Here is a 17,134-nt window from a genome sequence, read left to right on the forward strand (position 1 = left end):
ACTTTCTCAGAGCTTCACGAAGCTGCGAAGAAGTCGGCAACCACTGCACCCGCTCTTTTAGAAAGAGCAAAGTCTACAAAGACTGAAGATTCAAAAGACACTCGAGGAAGCAGACGTTTGATCAACAAGAAGTACAACTTGCAACCTTCAACAAATGTTGTCGCAGAAGGGAGTAAGCAAAAAGCAGAACCACAGCACAAGCAGACTTCCTCCACCCCTTCAAAGGCACATAAGAAGGAGAATTCAAAAATCCCTCCTCAGCATACGGAAGATCCAGAAGCACCTAATTTTCCCTGTTCAATGGAAGAAGTTAATGAATTACTTGATGCCTGGATCCAAGATGGTGCAATCAAATTACCTTATGTCAAGAAAGAACCAACTGAAAAGGTCATGCAAAATCCTCGGTATTGCCGCTTCCATATATACGTCAGCCATCCTACAAGTGATTGCAAAATTTTGAAGCGCATATTCAAAGAAAAGGTCGAATCAGGAGAGCTCAACCTGGGGACTGAGGGAGTGCACAAAAACTCTCTCCCAGTCAGAACTTTTACCATCTCTGAACCTCCTGTCAAGGAAGCGGTCCAATCTCTGATCAAACATGTCTGCGAGTTGTTGTATCTTTCGAAAGCTCAAAGGAAAGACATGTTTGCTGCACTGAACCACATCGTGTCCGGAAAAAGTCTGTTGATCCAAGAGACCACCACCGAACCTTCAGCCACCGATAAAGAAATGTATGACTAGGGACTGCTCACCACAGTGCACATTAAAGGAAATGAGTTCAAAAGGGCGCTCGTCGATGTTGGTACTGCTGTCCACATCATCCCTTTGAAAACTCTCAGAGCTGCCGGTATTACTCGACAGGAAGCCACCCACGCTCCCATAGCAATCAGGGACCACGAAGGAATCTCCAGAGACGCATACGGCTTCATCACTCTCAAAGTTACGGAAAGATTGATCTGCACTGAGGCCAAGTTTTTCATAATCCGGGAAGACCCTGGATACGACATGGTCATTAGAAGAACTTGGATTCATGCCGGAAGGATAACGATGCCTTCAACACATCATATCATCGACAAGGATTCCGAGTCGGAGGACGAAGCAGAGGACGCACCACCGTTTGAGCATCTGGAAGAAGTAAAAACTCTGATGGGATTTACGCAGGAACTTGGAGAAAATACGCACATCTTTGTCAGAAGGTTTCAATCTCAGGAAAGTCTTATTCCTCCTTATGCTCCAATATTACCAATGTTCAAATACGCTAGTATGGTCCAGGGACTTCTCCCCATGAACAATTTAGCAGTCATTAAAAGCTATGAGTGGGCAACTTCACCTCAGCAATATTACACTCAATGGTTGGGTTCAGAACTTCTTCAAATCGGTCACTCCATCGAGAGGTTTATTGCTGAAGACCTGGCTAAGCATGATCAATACTATGCTGGATACTCTCTTCCGCGCGAGTGTCCATATGTGCCACAATCGTGGAATTCCGTCAAACAGGGAATTCCGAATCAGCGGAAGATATTCAAGGCACGATCGACCAAGCCTAACAAGTTTCACGAAGGGGACCTGGTTCTCAAAGAAGTTCAGCGCGGTCTTCATTCTACAAGGAACTCCAATTTGGAAGGACCATTCATGGTCTCTAAGTCCGTGGCCGGAGGATACTACAAATTGATCAACAAAGATGGCAGAACTCTACCAGTAATTCACGAAAATTGGCTCAAGGCGTTTATCTGAAATTATTGGACATTTAAGGTATTGGGCGTTCGAAGCATTCATGGCGTTTGGATTTAACATTTAGGATTTTTCTTTCATTTGTATTTCAATTCCTCCAAAACATTTGCAATACTTGCAATCAGTATTTGAATTCAGCAATTTATCAAAATTCAGTTCATATTTCGTAAAAAAAAATCTCTATCAAATCTACAAGAAAATCCTTAACCATCAGTCAATCCAAAACCATCTAAATATCAAAACCCAAGTATAAACCTCACATCTCTCAGAAGTTCAGAAGTTCAAGAGATCAGCAAGAAAAGGCTTTCGCTCATCAGCATCCTTCAAGATTTGCAAAGCCTCCCTCTCCTTGTTCAACTCCTCGGTCAGCTTGGCAATCTTGTCCTCATTCTCCTTCACAGCATCATTGGGAAAGGGTATGTTCTTCTCACATGAATCCTTGATAACGTTTATTTGCTTACGAAGCCATTTCAGGTTGAGGCCAAGTCTTTCTGAATTCTCCAAGTTAAACTCCCAATCAAAGAGTATATCTGGAGTCACGGTATTCCTGGGTCTCGTATGCATATCACTCACGATACGCAATATAACACCTACTTTCATGGTTAAAGCATAAACACGCCCAGGGTTCCTGTCGACGATCATGTGGCCAAACTTCTTCCATATCGTCTCGTACAAGCGTGCATACCCAATGGGAACGCTGAATCCACCGACCAGTTCATGATATAGGAGTGAAGTGTTAAAGGGAGGATAAATATCAACCCCTGCAGTTGGATATTCATACACTATTATACGGTTCTCAGTCCCTAGAGCAGCTTCCACGACCAAAGCGACAGTTCCTTCGGTATTCTCCGCTGCTGTCTCGGTTTCTTCTATCATTGAGGCAACAACCATCAAGTTTTCCATAACATCAGCAGCGACCTTATCATGGCCTCTAAGTGCAGGTATGGCTGTCTCTTCATCAATAACTTCGGAAGGGTTAGAGATATCATCATTGGCTCCAATATCCTCAACTTCGGTATTTAGCACCTAATACGAAGATTACATGAGGTTAGAGTCACGAAGCCAAAGGAGATTATGAAACACAGTATACCATCAAGGCAATATCATCAAAGTTCATCATACTACATTCAAGGCACGAGCAAATAACATGAATGTCATGAAAACACGTTTTATGATGAGTCCGTCTGAAGAAACTGAACTCTTCCCTGTACTAAGAGACGAACTGGGAGAAATCTACAAGGAATCTTAGGATGTGTCATATTCCATTCTCTTTATATGGATGTCCTCTATGACGTTTCAAAATTTCATGACAATCCGATGAACGAGCGAGTAGATGTGGTCAAAATATCAAGTAATGCGCAATCTGAAAAAGTTCTGGAAGTCTCCTGGAAGTTTACTATTTCGCCTTTTTCAGGCTCTGAACGTGCTCAAAGCTTAAAAAGCTTCTCTTCTAAAGCTTGGAAATTTTACGGGCTTGAATTTGCACATGCAGATCATCAAAATCCGACTCCGTACGAAGATTCTACAGCGTTTCTACTAAAAAGCTGAGTTCTGAATTTTCTGACGACGAAATTCGACTAAGTCTTCATATATTCACATGGGTTCTCATTCATTCATTCACAACTCAGCACTTTTATACTTCTATGAAGAATATACAGGATATATACTTACTTGAGGAGTCTCCAAAGTGTCCAAGGGGTTGGAATTGTCCACATCAACAACAAGAGGAACATCACTTCCATCCGTCTCCGAATCTTGGGAATTACCTCCATTCCCATTCCCAGAGGATGATTGAGTTCCAGAATTCTCCATCTCCATGACGACATCCTTCTGTACACATCCTTTACAATCAATATTTTCATCTATGAAGCACCACATTTGAACATGTGAAGAAATACTTACAGTTTCTTCGTCACTCAAATCAACGATTGCTTGTTCAGTAGCAGAAAATTGAAGATCTTCAAGACTTGATGGAGTAAAATTCTGCAACAAAATTAACAACATTGGCTTCATGATTCTAATGTTAATAGAAATGAAAGTCACGGTGAGAAATATTGGGAACTCACCAAAGAACAAACTGGGGACTTCACGGTATTAGGTAACAGCTTATAACTTTTGTTCCTTCCTTCTCCGCTGTGAACAACTTCTCAAATATCTGAAAAATCTGCATGGATTCGAGGTCTTACGCTACGACCGTCCTGTAAAGAATTCAATAACATGATAAGAATATAGTTACCATGGTTTCATAAAAGATATGTGGAGAATCTTACTTGAGAACATCCTGGAGATAATTTTCGTTTATCACCAGAAAGGTACTTCAGTCTTGGTCGACCAGAGATCATCTCAGCAGACGGAGGAATCTTCACTGGAGGCTGACTAACTGTCACGAATTCATGCAACCTCTCAAATTGTTGATGCCAGAATTCTATATAACCTGGGTTACATATGCAAATCTATTAGAACCAGGAAACCAATAACTACTCCCTTCCACGTGAGTGTGATCTAAACGAGACGCAAGATGATCAACTGATGGTTTCCTTCTCCGGGTAGTTGGAACACATTGATCCATACCCATTTTTCGAGCCTCCCTATCAATGTTGTATTCTTCTACGGCCCACTCTCCATGCATAACGGATAACAAGTGACCAGGACTACAGCTCAACATGAAGGATCTCTCACCATCATTCGGGTTCGCACCAGATTTTAGAGCCGTGCTCTTTCCAGTATTGAAAGTCGTTGGTTGAGAAACAAAATTAGGAACCGACACCCACGAACGAAAGTCGAACTCCGATTCTTCATCCAACACATCAATGAGGCGTGCTTTATACCGAGGCTGCTTTGTAGACCAACACATGATTCGGGCATTATCTTTCTCGGCGAAGATGTGACTGGCATCAGTATTTGGTCCTTGCAGGATATTACGTGGGATAGGCGCATAATTATTGAAGTGTTCCCACATCAAAGCTTGAAGAAACATCGTGTTAACATAACACTCAATCTTCATGAAGCCATTCGACACGCTGGAATCTAACACCAAGGAGTCTAAGTTAGAATACAAGGAACCCAGGAATAAGCTACCTATTGGGAGTTGCTCACCTTGATCCATCTTAATAGCAAAAGGAATTACGAAAGGCTTCAACAAATGTCCACTGTTTTCGAATATGTCTCTGGATAACCATAAGCATAAGAAAGCCGCAATAGGTAACATACATGTGAGGGGACTATCAGAAACTTCATATTTTGGCCACCAACGTGTCAACCAATGGGCATAACAACCTTTACTACCAGACGCCTTGTTCACTTCTTCCATCGCAGCTGTCAGAGTGTCAAAAACCACTTTTTCCTCATTCGAAAGACCTCCAGAGAAATTACCTGTAAACGGGAGATGCATCAAAGCAGCCACATCTTCTAAGGTAACAATGAATTCTCCCCATCTACGTATGAAGGTATGAGTGGGAACACACCAACGAGCCAGCAAAGCCACGATACTTTTCACATCATGATTAATAGACAAGTCTCCAGAAGCTTGAATAGCTCTCATCACTTGCGCCTGGTTGAGCATAGCCCTGACATGAGGGAAACCCAACATATGCCTCGCCCATCCAGAAATTTTTTCCAAATGGCGTCGAGAAAGCTTAAACTCTATGGTCGATGCAAGGAAAAGCCCTCGTTCGAGACAAAGCCGTATTACCATCTTCGGGGTCACCAATTTCTTCTGAGTCACATTCCTAGGGTTGATCAAAAGAAGACGATATACTGGGGACTTGAGATATGCTTCAGCTCCTTTTGGATCCTCCTCAAAGAATGCGTCGTCTATATTCAGAATGTTCTTCACGCCAGTGGCATCCTCCTCTTCGTCACCAATGGAGGTCTCGTCCATGCGTGCATCATCCCTGGAGATGTCATCATCAGAATGCGATTCGTCCCTTGAAGTATCGTTGGCTGAGGAATTGGTCATTTTGCTAAAACAACTGCAAAGTACACATTACATTCTACTTCAGGATGCTGTCCAGACATGAATCAAGGAAATACAGAAAAAAATGGTAACTCTTAACTCTTACCTTTTGTACTCCCACTAACAATAGTGATAGTAACGGTAGAGTTAACACCTCAAAATCGCTCGTCTCCTCGAAAAACTGCAAAAACGAACGAAACTTTATTAATTTCGAAACTGATTTTCATAAAATCATGGACACAATTTTCATAATATAAACATTCACACAACTGACCTATGAATTTCATAACAATACAATATTCTATCATAAATATATTGTCTATCTTTGAAGGTTCCTCAAAACTCACGTTTCTGATTTTTCAAAACAAAAAAAAAAACAACAATTAATGCAAAATTGCTTACATGAATTCTCAAGAATTTTATATAATGAAAACAAATTCATGCAAATAAAATATACCATCATATTTTACACAATATATGTCACGGCTGCATATATATAAAAAAAAGATTATTTTTCCTTCGTATCCTCGTTATTTGTCTTTAAAACGAAGGTTTATTTCAAAAATATTGTGAAAGCTCACATCTCATACATATGATAAAGTTTTGTATTTACATGAAATCTCATAAGCAAAATTTTATCACTGGACACAAGTTCATCATACGTATTTTCCTTCGTGTCGTCGTTATTTGTCTTTAAAACGAAGGATTATTCCGATTTCATGAAAATTCACTTCTTTTATGATGAAACCTTGGTATACATGAAATCTCATACACTAAGTTTTATCACTGGACCTAGGTTCATATTTAAAAAAAAATCACTCTCGAAAATCAGGGATTATAGTTAGTTTTCAAAACTAATGATCGAACGAACATACGTTTTCAAAAACGAGGGTTTTTTCATAAAACTCACACTAATATACACACATGTATATAACTTAATCATGGTCAAAGCATGAAAAACTCATGAGGATCATAAACATCAACATCAAAAAAAAATAAAAAAATACACGTACCTGGTCGGCCGGAATTTGGCTGGCGACAACGGACGACAACTGGCGGCGGCGGCGCTGGATCCCGGCGGTCCTCTCCTGTTGCTGACACGTGAAGATGAAGAGGTGATGGAAGCTGGACGTGAAAAAAAGGGATTAATCCCTTTTATACAATTTTTATTTCCAAAACCTAATTTTCTAAGAATTTCCTTATTGGGTCCGGCCCGCGAATCCTAACCGACCATGGAATCGTCGTCCAAACCAGTGGATCAACACCAATTTATGTTCATCAAACGATGCTCCAATAATGACATTGAAGCCTTCATCAAGTCGTGGTTTGCTCATGCTCTCTAAATCCGGTAACGTCTCAACTTACGACTAAGTTCAATTACTGGTATTATTATTTATGGCCGGAAAATCACCATTTAATGCTGACTGAGGAACACATGTTTCCTCAGTAAGCAAGGGACTTAATGTAGATTGTGGATTTTTGACAAGGGATAAAATCGTAAACTCATAATTATACGAAGCTCTGATCCAGCAATCAGACGTGAGTATCGAGACACGAGTCTCTTATCGAATTCTCAACGGAGAGTACTTTCTCTCAGAGTACATGTAGATATGTAATCTCACGACTGGACAACGGCATATCTCATGAATACTGAATACTTTCAGTGATTATTTCTATATAATATCACGAGATGGACGGCTCCTAGACAGCTTGCTCTGCTAGTATAGAGCGATAACGTCTTCAGGAACAAATAACGAGTTTACCCTGACTATATAAAGGATATGACTTACCGACAAGCTCATATCGGGATAATTAATGCTCCTAGACAGCTTTCTCTGCTAGTATAGAGCCACAAAGTTAATTATTCCTAATTACAATTGCTCCTATTCCATGGTCGAATCCACGACTGGTCCCATGGAATGGCAATAACAATTGCTCCTATTCCATGGTCGAATCCACGACTGGTCCCATGGAATGGCAATAATAATTGCTCCTATTCCATGGTCGAATCTGCGACTGGTCCCACGGAATGGCAATAAAAAATTGTTCTGATTCTATGATCGAATCCACGGCTTGATCTCATAGAATAACAATAACTATATTATCTCATTACTCCGATTTCATGATCGAATCCACAACTGGTCTCATAAATTGTAATAGATAAATCTTAATTACTCTGATTCCATGGTCGAATCTACGATCCCATGGAATGGTAATGCTCACTTTATTATTCTGAATTCGTAGTCGAATCCTCAGCTGATCCTATGAATTAATAATAAACATCTTATTACTCAGTTTTGTGAATTATTCTCCACTGAATTCCACAATTAGTAATAAATAATCAACAACCGGGCGTCTGAGCTACCTCTAAGTAAGTCCCGATTCAAATGGTGAAAGTGTATTCAACGACGATACACTAACAGTCACCGCACGAACGAGTATTTCAAAATACAACGAAAGGATGAACCTATGCAAAATAGGAAAGAAAATAATAAATAATTAAAAATATTGACCAAGGTGCTGGGAACACGGACACACGACCTACTGACCGTGTCGTGGTCAGTTCCACGCCAGTTTTATATTTTTAATACATTTTTATTATTTTCCATGATTTGATGAAAATTCTCTCATCTGATCAAATCTCCTTCGTCTCGAGGAAGCTCCTCGGTTTCATGGTACTTCCATAAATCCATAACAAATAATATAAAATTAAGGAAAGGAGTGCGGGGCGTGACCATTGGCCAACCAGCCATGCCTTGGTTCCATCCGTCCCCACACCCCACGGTTCCTTATTATTTTATTATTATTATTATTACGGTCCGCGAGTTATAACCCCAAAGGTGTCACTATCCATCCACAAAAAACCCATCAAAACAAAAGTAACACAAAAACCCCAACAAAACAAAAATAACTCACGGTTGATGAAACCAAAATTTGGTTTCATCATAAAATTTGGTGAAACCCCAAAGAATTTGATGAAACCAAATTTTGGTTTCGTCATAAAATTTGATGAAACCAATTTTACAATTTGGGGCTTTTGTATCAATTTTTAAAAATTTGGGGTTTTTTTATCAATTTTGTTTAAGATGGAGTTTTAATGGATCCCAACATTTGAGTGGGGTTTTTGTACCACAAGTTTGGTCACCTTGGGTTTTTATGACTAGTTTTGTTATTATTATTTCTCTAATTTCATGAAAAAAACTCCTTGATTTCATGGTATTTTTTGCACAAATCATCATATAATAATAAAATAAAATAAAATTTTGAAAACTTGTGGGACCGGGCCACTAGCCGGTCCCACACGCCCTTTGCTTTATTATTTTATTATTATTTATCCTATTTTTTTCTTGAATTCATCAAATTCCTTGATTTTATGGTATTTCTCTCAAGTTAGGAAAAATTCCCTCAAATCATCAAAAATACCTAAAAATATTAAAAAATTATGAAAAACTCGTGGGACCGGTCCATAGCCTGCCGGACATGCCTCCATGGTCCCACACTCCCGTGTTTTTATTATTTTAATATTTTGCTTCCATGAACTCATGAAAACTCCTTCAATTCATGGAAACTCCCTAAATTTGTCAAATTTCTCAAAATTCATGAATTTTTCATAAAATCATCAAAATATTATAAAATTAAGGAAAAGGCACCACGGGACCGTGGTCACGACCGACCGACCATGCCTTGACCACGGAGGTCCCATGCCTCCTCATTCCTTATTTTATAATTATTTTTCATCATCTCATGGTGTTTTCCTCAGTTTCGTCGAAACCCTAATTTTGGCATATTTTCTCGAATGGATGCTCAATTACACGCCAGAAAATATCAAAATTCTCAGGACTGAGACGCGGACGCCTTGGGGACACGAGAACGCTATCTTGACCGACCAAGATTGTTTCTTTGGCTCACGGAAGCCGGTCCCATTAATTTTCACAGTTTTGACCTAATTTGCACAATTGCTCGTATTAGGTCCAAAACTCTTCCAAACACTTTGGATTTTCATGAAGTGATCGTCAGGCGGTCACGTGACAACCCAGGGCCGGTTTCATGACTCCATGGTCGGTCCCTCGCCTCGTCATAATTAATTAGGTTTTCTCACCTAAGGCTCAGACGAGCATTTTTGAATAAATGATTAAGCCAGCATTTAATCATTCTTCCACCAACAAATCGTCAACTCTTCAGGAGTTCTTCGTATTTGCTCACGTGAGCATATGGACACTACATGGTTGATCCACGGTCCCATATAGTCGCTCCCTCCTTCGTCCTGTGGTTAAACTTCTGACGAACCATGAATTGATCATCAATTGATCAAATTAGGGTTTCTAAATCCAAGGATCATCATTCCAGATTCCAACCTTAATAATTTTACGACGGCCTCGTGGTCATTAATTTTATTATTTATGCTCGGTTCAACGACCAGTATTCTAATTAATATTTTTGGTGCACTGCCAATAATCCATCAGATGAGCAACACATGCTCAGACGATCAAATATTCAACAATTCATCACATGAGAAACACTTGCTCAGATGATAAATATTTGCTCAAACCAAGGAATATTGGTTCAACAATCAATAGATCCATCGAATGAGCAATATTTGCTCACTTCATCGTAAGAATTATACCTCTGTCTCATGACATGTTCAATTCATGAGTTTCAGAACATCATGTTCGACACTCAGCAACTACATGAACTCATCGTCCCATCAAACCACGAAGTCATCAATTGACTAACAAACCACGAGACGTCAATCGTGTCACTTGGGGGATATCACTTAGGGTTTGGTCTGGCAGTCTACGGCACATGTGTTCAAACACACGATGGAATGTGAGCAAGTCGTGCAGTCAGTTGAAGGAATTCACGAGGTAGTGGGTGGAAAATCGACCAAGTATCCACATGTTGAGCAACTGGTTTTAAACACGATCTCCAGTTTCCCACTCCTTGATTCCATCAACTGTCACACTTCATGGGATCATGGTGTCTAAAATTCCAGAAATATAAATAAGTCTCTGAATCATGATTGAAGCATCATCAGTATCATCAATCTCACATCAAACTGACAACACGAGATCATCAACTCATCAATTGAACAACTACTCTCAATTGAGCAACTACTCTCAATTGAGCAATTTCAATCATTGAGAGCTTATCATATTCAGAATTCACACATCCACAATCTTTGATTACCATTGATTCCACGCATTTCTCAGCTTCCCTCCTACAGATCAACCCATCCTCTCTTGTGACCGAATTTACTATGGAACGGTCATTGTCTTGATTTAGGCCGGAGTACTACAGATTGATCTCTCGAATCTAAAGCACTCCCTTTGCAGCGGTGCATCTGTGTGAGGTTTAACATTTCGCTCGGTTCGAGGAGTCTCCTCTGTACGGTCGTCTCCTCAATTCCTTAAAAACCATCAAATCGTTTTTCCCCATCCACAACAGGAAATACAAGGCTGGTCATGCATTAATTGGTAATGCTATAAGTTTATAGTGAAGAAGTATTCTCCACTTTATCAGTGGCTTTATCCTTTGCAGGATGTTAGCGCATAGTTTTGGCTTTTATAATTTTAGCCTTAAATGAAAATTCACCATCAACATTAAGTCCCCTGCCTAACAAATAATGGTTACACTATTGTGGGGTAGGCATTAGATGGTGACATATATAGATAAAACTTATGAGACAAAGTTAGATGTTACCAGGAGAGACGGGTCGTCCTGTCCTTGGAGCGTGTCACGTTCAAGAGGCGTTTAGGCAAGCGTTCCCCTAGCATGATGTCAGTCTTGCCTACTTCGATCGACCTTGCTATTCCTGCTTCTGTCGATAGCCTGCTTTGTGCTTGCTCCGCTCAAATGTGGGGTTGCTGTGGCTGCTTTTTTCGTGGGAGTACGCCAGGTGTGACGACGACCTTGGTGGGGCCGGTTTCCTCCTTCGGGTATTCGATCCAAGAAGGGAATAGAACTTGTATGCTCCTCTTCCTATAGAAAACCGTGCATGTAACCCTGGACTGATGTGGACCCCACCATGTATATGCTTCGACCAAACGTCACCATGTTGCACCTGTTTGATAGACATGTGGGTCCGCTTACTTCGCTCAATCGTGGGACTCATCATGCGCCTGCTTGATCGAACGTGGGCTTGTTGTGCCTACTTCGGTTAAACATGGGCCCACTCTGTGCCTGCTTTGGTCGAATGCGGGACCCGATGTAAGCATGCTTTTTTCGAACATGGGCAGATGTGCATGCTTCGATCAAACACGGGTCCACCGTGTACATGCTTCAAACGTCCTCCCTGTGCTTCGACTGAAAACGGCCCTGCTGTGTGCGCCTATTTCATTCGAATACCAGTATTATGACCTTGATCAACACCGGATTCGTGGACTCGACCAACACCGGCCTTGTTTGCTGACGTGGCCCAATACCAACCTTGTGACCTTGATCGGCCTTGACCAATACCGGCTTGACGTGACCCAATTCAAGCCTACTTCCGTGACGTGATATCAGTCTTGCTTGTGTGACGGGATACTAGCTTTGAGATCTCGACCAATACCAGCTTCGCGGACTTGAGCAACACCGACCTTGTTTGCCGACGTGACCCAATACCAGCCTTGCTTGCTTTGCCCGTACGGTTTATGTGCTTGATCGAGTGTCATCCTTGATACTTCGACCAAACACCGACCCAGCTAGCTTGACCAAACACCGGCCTTGATGCCTGCTCGAACGTGGGACTCACCGCGTGCTTGCTTTGCTCAAAAATGAACTTTGTGTGCTCAAATGTGAATGTGGGTCCAGCAGAGAGCGTTAAAGAAGCTTCTGGAGTGAACGTGGAGGCGGATCCTGGAGATAGCATTGAAGCAGGATTCTGAAGCGAACGTGGGTCCCGAAGAGAGCATTGAGGCGGCTCCTGAATAGACCATTGAAGCATCTTCTGCTGGAGGGAGCATTGAAGTGGCTTCCTCTTCAGTTTGATTTACCCTTGCGAATTCCATGTTTCTTGATTGACCATCTCTCTCGTGTTGAAGAAGTCCTTGACTGACGGTGAAGGAACTTCATGCTGAGCCTCAGTCCCCAAGCGTGGTTTACATGGTTTGTATGGTCGGTGGGTTTATCATAAAGATATCGCCATCTTGCCTCCGTAGCTCTATTACTTCTCCATGGGAATATAAAATATGCAGAAGTTCGGATTACCTATGTTCGTAGTAGTTGTTGTTGTGGTGAAGCTCGGGCACTGGTATCAAAAAACGATCAACGGTTCTTAGCTGCAGCTGTGATCAGAAGAGACTGGCAGGAAGAGGCGTGATATCTACGGGCACGAACTTTGCGGTCTCTCGTTATTAGAGGGAGAAGCATGATGGAACCGATAACTTCTTTATGTTGCCTCTGAATGAAAAAGAGGGAGACAGTCCCCTGCCCACGAGTATCCACTGAGCCTTCGAATTGATAGATGTTGTCACACTGGTTTCATGAGGCCGTCTTTACTACATTGTGTTTCATAGACATCCAGGAATATCACCGATCTTTGACAATACGCCTGTACTCTTGAGTGTATACTCGTATTTGAACATCTTGGAATCATAATGATAGCGTGCTTGCATCCATGTTTGAGATGGACAACGCGCTAAGAAGTCCCCAGTCACACTCCTTTGGTAACGCAACTACTTCTTCTATGGGAGACTGAAAGCGTCTCTTAATGTTTCTGCCGTCGATACAGATATGGAATATCTTGGACGTTGTTTCATCATTGTGGCAGTCGTGTATGTGGTACTGGAGTTGGAGTTGGCGTGCAGGATGTTGTATCTCGGTGGTTTTCCTCTTACTGCTTCAGCGAAACTGGTTCTTTCTAGCAAGGCAGATGTTGTTGTAGATGAGCGTTCAACAGCTCCATAGGATGACCAAAAGCGCAAATTCTCCAACATAGCACGATAGACATGCACCACTGTCTGATAGAGTGACTCGCTCGTATCTTGCTCAACATGACGCGTGAACATCGTTATCTCCTTGAGGCTGCTCCCTTGAGATATCGGCTCCAGTGGAAGATTGCCTCCATAGAGCGTTGATACGTTTCACCGACATTCTTCAAACCTAATGGCAGTACAGTATAATAAAAATTCCCGAGAGGAGTTCAAAAATCTATCTTACTTGCGTCATGCTCGTACATCATTATCTGGTTGTAGCCGTTACATCCATCCATGGAGGAGAACATGCCGTGTCCGCTGGTTGCATCTACTAACATGTCAATGTTAGGTAGAGGAGGATCGTTTTTGGGGCAGCATCTGTTCAAGTCTCTGAAATCCATGCAGCACCTGATCTGTCCATTTTCCTTGTGTATGAACTGCAACTGTTTAACCGGCTTGGATCCAGGTATGACATGTAGATGATGGATGACCAATTTTCATCTAAATCCGACATTTCTTCATACCTCCAAGCGAATATGTCCTGGTACTCTTTGAGAAGTTCCACGAGCTTCGTGCGTTCATTCGTACACAAGGTTGAGCTGATGGAGATAGGCTTAGGAGATTCGTCAGCAATTTCAATCTCATCAGTTGTGGAGTTGGCGCCATCTTGCAGCTGTTGTGGAGCATCTAGCACTTGTTCTTGTGGTTCGTTGTTGTTGAGCATTCCATTGGGTGGAGAGACTGGGTAACAGTCTTTCCTGCTAATTGATAATTGCAGTGTCGGTATACCATTTTCCCTTTCTGGTCACGACTCGCCACAAAAGTTCGTTCCCTCTTGGTGTGAACATGGGTTTCGGCTTCACCGGATGAAGAAGAATGTTTCTTCAGCAAAGATGCATCGTAGGGCTTAGCCCTGAATGATGCGAGTCGGTCCTCCTCCTGGATTGACGCCCATGTGGGGAGTGGGATGCAATGGTCCTTGTCTGATTCTTCCTGTGGACCTTCCCTCATTTCGAACAGTTCCACCCCGCATATTGGTGCGTATGGAGATGATGATGCAGGAATACATACGACTTATTCATTTAGCATAGTCTTCAGGCACTGGTGATATGTTGAAGGGATGATCCCATATGTGCTGGTCTGGTTTCCTTCAAAGTCTGTCATTGTGGTAGGATGCCATACGATCTTTCCTGAGCGAACCTGGGCCGTCCTGAGAGTCTTGAGAGTAATCACATTCGAAGACGCTCCCGTGTCGATGAGGGACCTCTTGAACTTTGAATCCTTGATGCATGCAGTAACATGTAGGGCCGGTTGTGACCTTCTTCTGGTTGATTGCAGCAAAACGTCTCTGCCCGCTGATTCTTCGAGAGGTGTAAAAGTTCGCATAAACTTTCCACTAGAGAAACCGCTTCCTGATCCACCGGCCTCTGGCTCATAGTGAGACTATTGACTTGAGTAGGATCGTTGTGAGGATAAGTCCCCAGTGTAGGAATCTCCATGACAGGACCATTCATATATGATGTCGCTTCTTTGATCAGGTCCATGTAGGTCCGCGCCGCTGAAGTACCTTCTCCGGGTGCGTTGAATGCGTTCCTTATTGGCTCCAGGGGATGTCGCGGCTCTTGTGGCAATCGATCAGTTAATGTCTTAAGAAAAGTGAGTACCTCTTTATGAGTTGCAGCCATATCCGTTTGAGTCTTAGCAAGGACTTCCTGCCTCTCCATGCGATGGTATTGGGAGATGGTCCTCCTCTTGCTCCTCCAGCTCCTCGTTCTGATGAAGGGGTGGAAGTTGTTGCTCTGGTGACCTCCGGAGACGTTACACTTGAGGAGATGCCGGGATTTGCGGCTACTCTGGCTCTGGTGATGGGAGGTGTTACACTTACTGGAACATCTCCTGCTCCGCTAGTGCTGGTAGTAAATGAAGCAATTCCACGAGATACATTGATGGTATTGACTGGATGCACGGTGACACCTGATATATCAACACTGAGAGTGTTGTCAACGCTAGTCCCGTCAGGAATGTTCGCTGATCCATACCTAAGATCTACCATTTTCGAAATTAGTAAAATTGAATTGTATTGAAGAAATCGACTTCACAACCGAGAGACTAATCTCCCACTGTGGTCGCCAATTGTTTATGGGTGAAAACTATTTCAACCGGTTTTGGTAATTTGGGGTGTGTGGATGAGAAATGAATCTAAAACCTAAACAAATGCACTGCACGGGAGTGCTTGTGATTCGAGAAATCAATCTGTATAACTCTGGCCTAAACCAAGAAATGGTCGTTCCAGACTTGCTTCGGTCACAAAGTGAAGGAGATGGGGTTGATCTTAGGGAGGGAAGCGAAGAAGGTGTTGAGATTGTGAAAGTATTGGTTGTGTATGACTTGTATCAGAAAGCTGAACTGGCTTACAGAATGAAATCTATCAGTTCTGATGTTGGAATACGATTGTATCAACACTTGGTTTCTGTTGTCTTATCCTGTTCGAAAATATGGAGGAGAACCTATTTATACAAGTCATTGAGCCTAACTCACGTCTCTCATTGGAAGTGGAGAAAGTGGAGTGATGGAGTAGTGGAGTTGCATGTGTTAGTGTTACACGATCAGTCTTACCCACTTCTTCCATGATCACTAACCGTCCATGACTTCCTGACACGTTCTTGTGATGGCGCGTTGTGCGCTGCACGCTGTAAACCGCCAGACCAATACCCCAGTATGTATCCCCCAGTTTGTGACATGATTGATGTCTCGAATGTGCGGATCGTGGGACCCACAAAAGGTAGCATGTAATGCTAGGTTAAATAACTAAGTTATTTGGGAATTTTATACTTGTAAAATATCACGTGAATTCTATGCATGTAATGCGTCGAATATATTCAGCATGTATGAAGCATCGCTGTTGAGCGTCTTAAAATAGCATCATGTCCAGCCTACTTCATGTGATGGTTTGGAGGCTGCACAAGCAAGTCCTCTCTTGGCTGACCACATGGTGTGGTAGAGTGGCAGATGGTAATCACCACGACACCTCATTAACCAACTAACTCCTGACCAGGGCTGTATAACCAAGCAGGTGAAGTTGAACGGACGAGATGATCTTTGAGACACTCATCTGCGACCGTTAGTGGAATTAGGGTTTATGAAGAGGTGCGCAAGCATCACTCTTCATCTTGGTCGAACCCAAGCTTGGGACGCGATTTTGGCAAGGCCGATTGGGCATACGTGTAGACGGCATGTCGGTGTACATGACCATACCTCATTGTCTCGTGGAAGTGTAATCTAGATCGCTCAATTTTTCCGGCACAGAGGAGCGGCTAGGATTGATTTGCGACAGATATTTTGTGCCGCAAAGGCCGCGCGTCATGCCAACTATGGACGCGCGTTTTGAGGCGACCAAGCCACTCAATATTTCTGGTGTGCAAACGACGGGCTGGTGTACACGCCTGTATTTCATTTTCCCATAGAAACGTGATCTAAGCCACTCAATATTTCCGGCAAAGTTGAGTGGTCGAGATTAGTTTGCAATTTGGAGGTGTAACCACGCCTAGTTTGG

This window comes from Papaver somniferum, chromosome 5 (assembly GCF_003573695.1).
Source record: "Papaver somniferum cultivar HN1 chromosome 5, ASM357369v1, whole genome shotgun sequence".
Taxonomy (NCBI): Eukaryota; Viridiplantae; Streptophyta; class Magnoliopsida; order Ranunculales; family Papaveraceae; genus Papaver; species Papaver somniferum.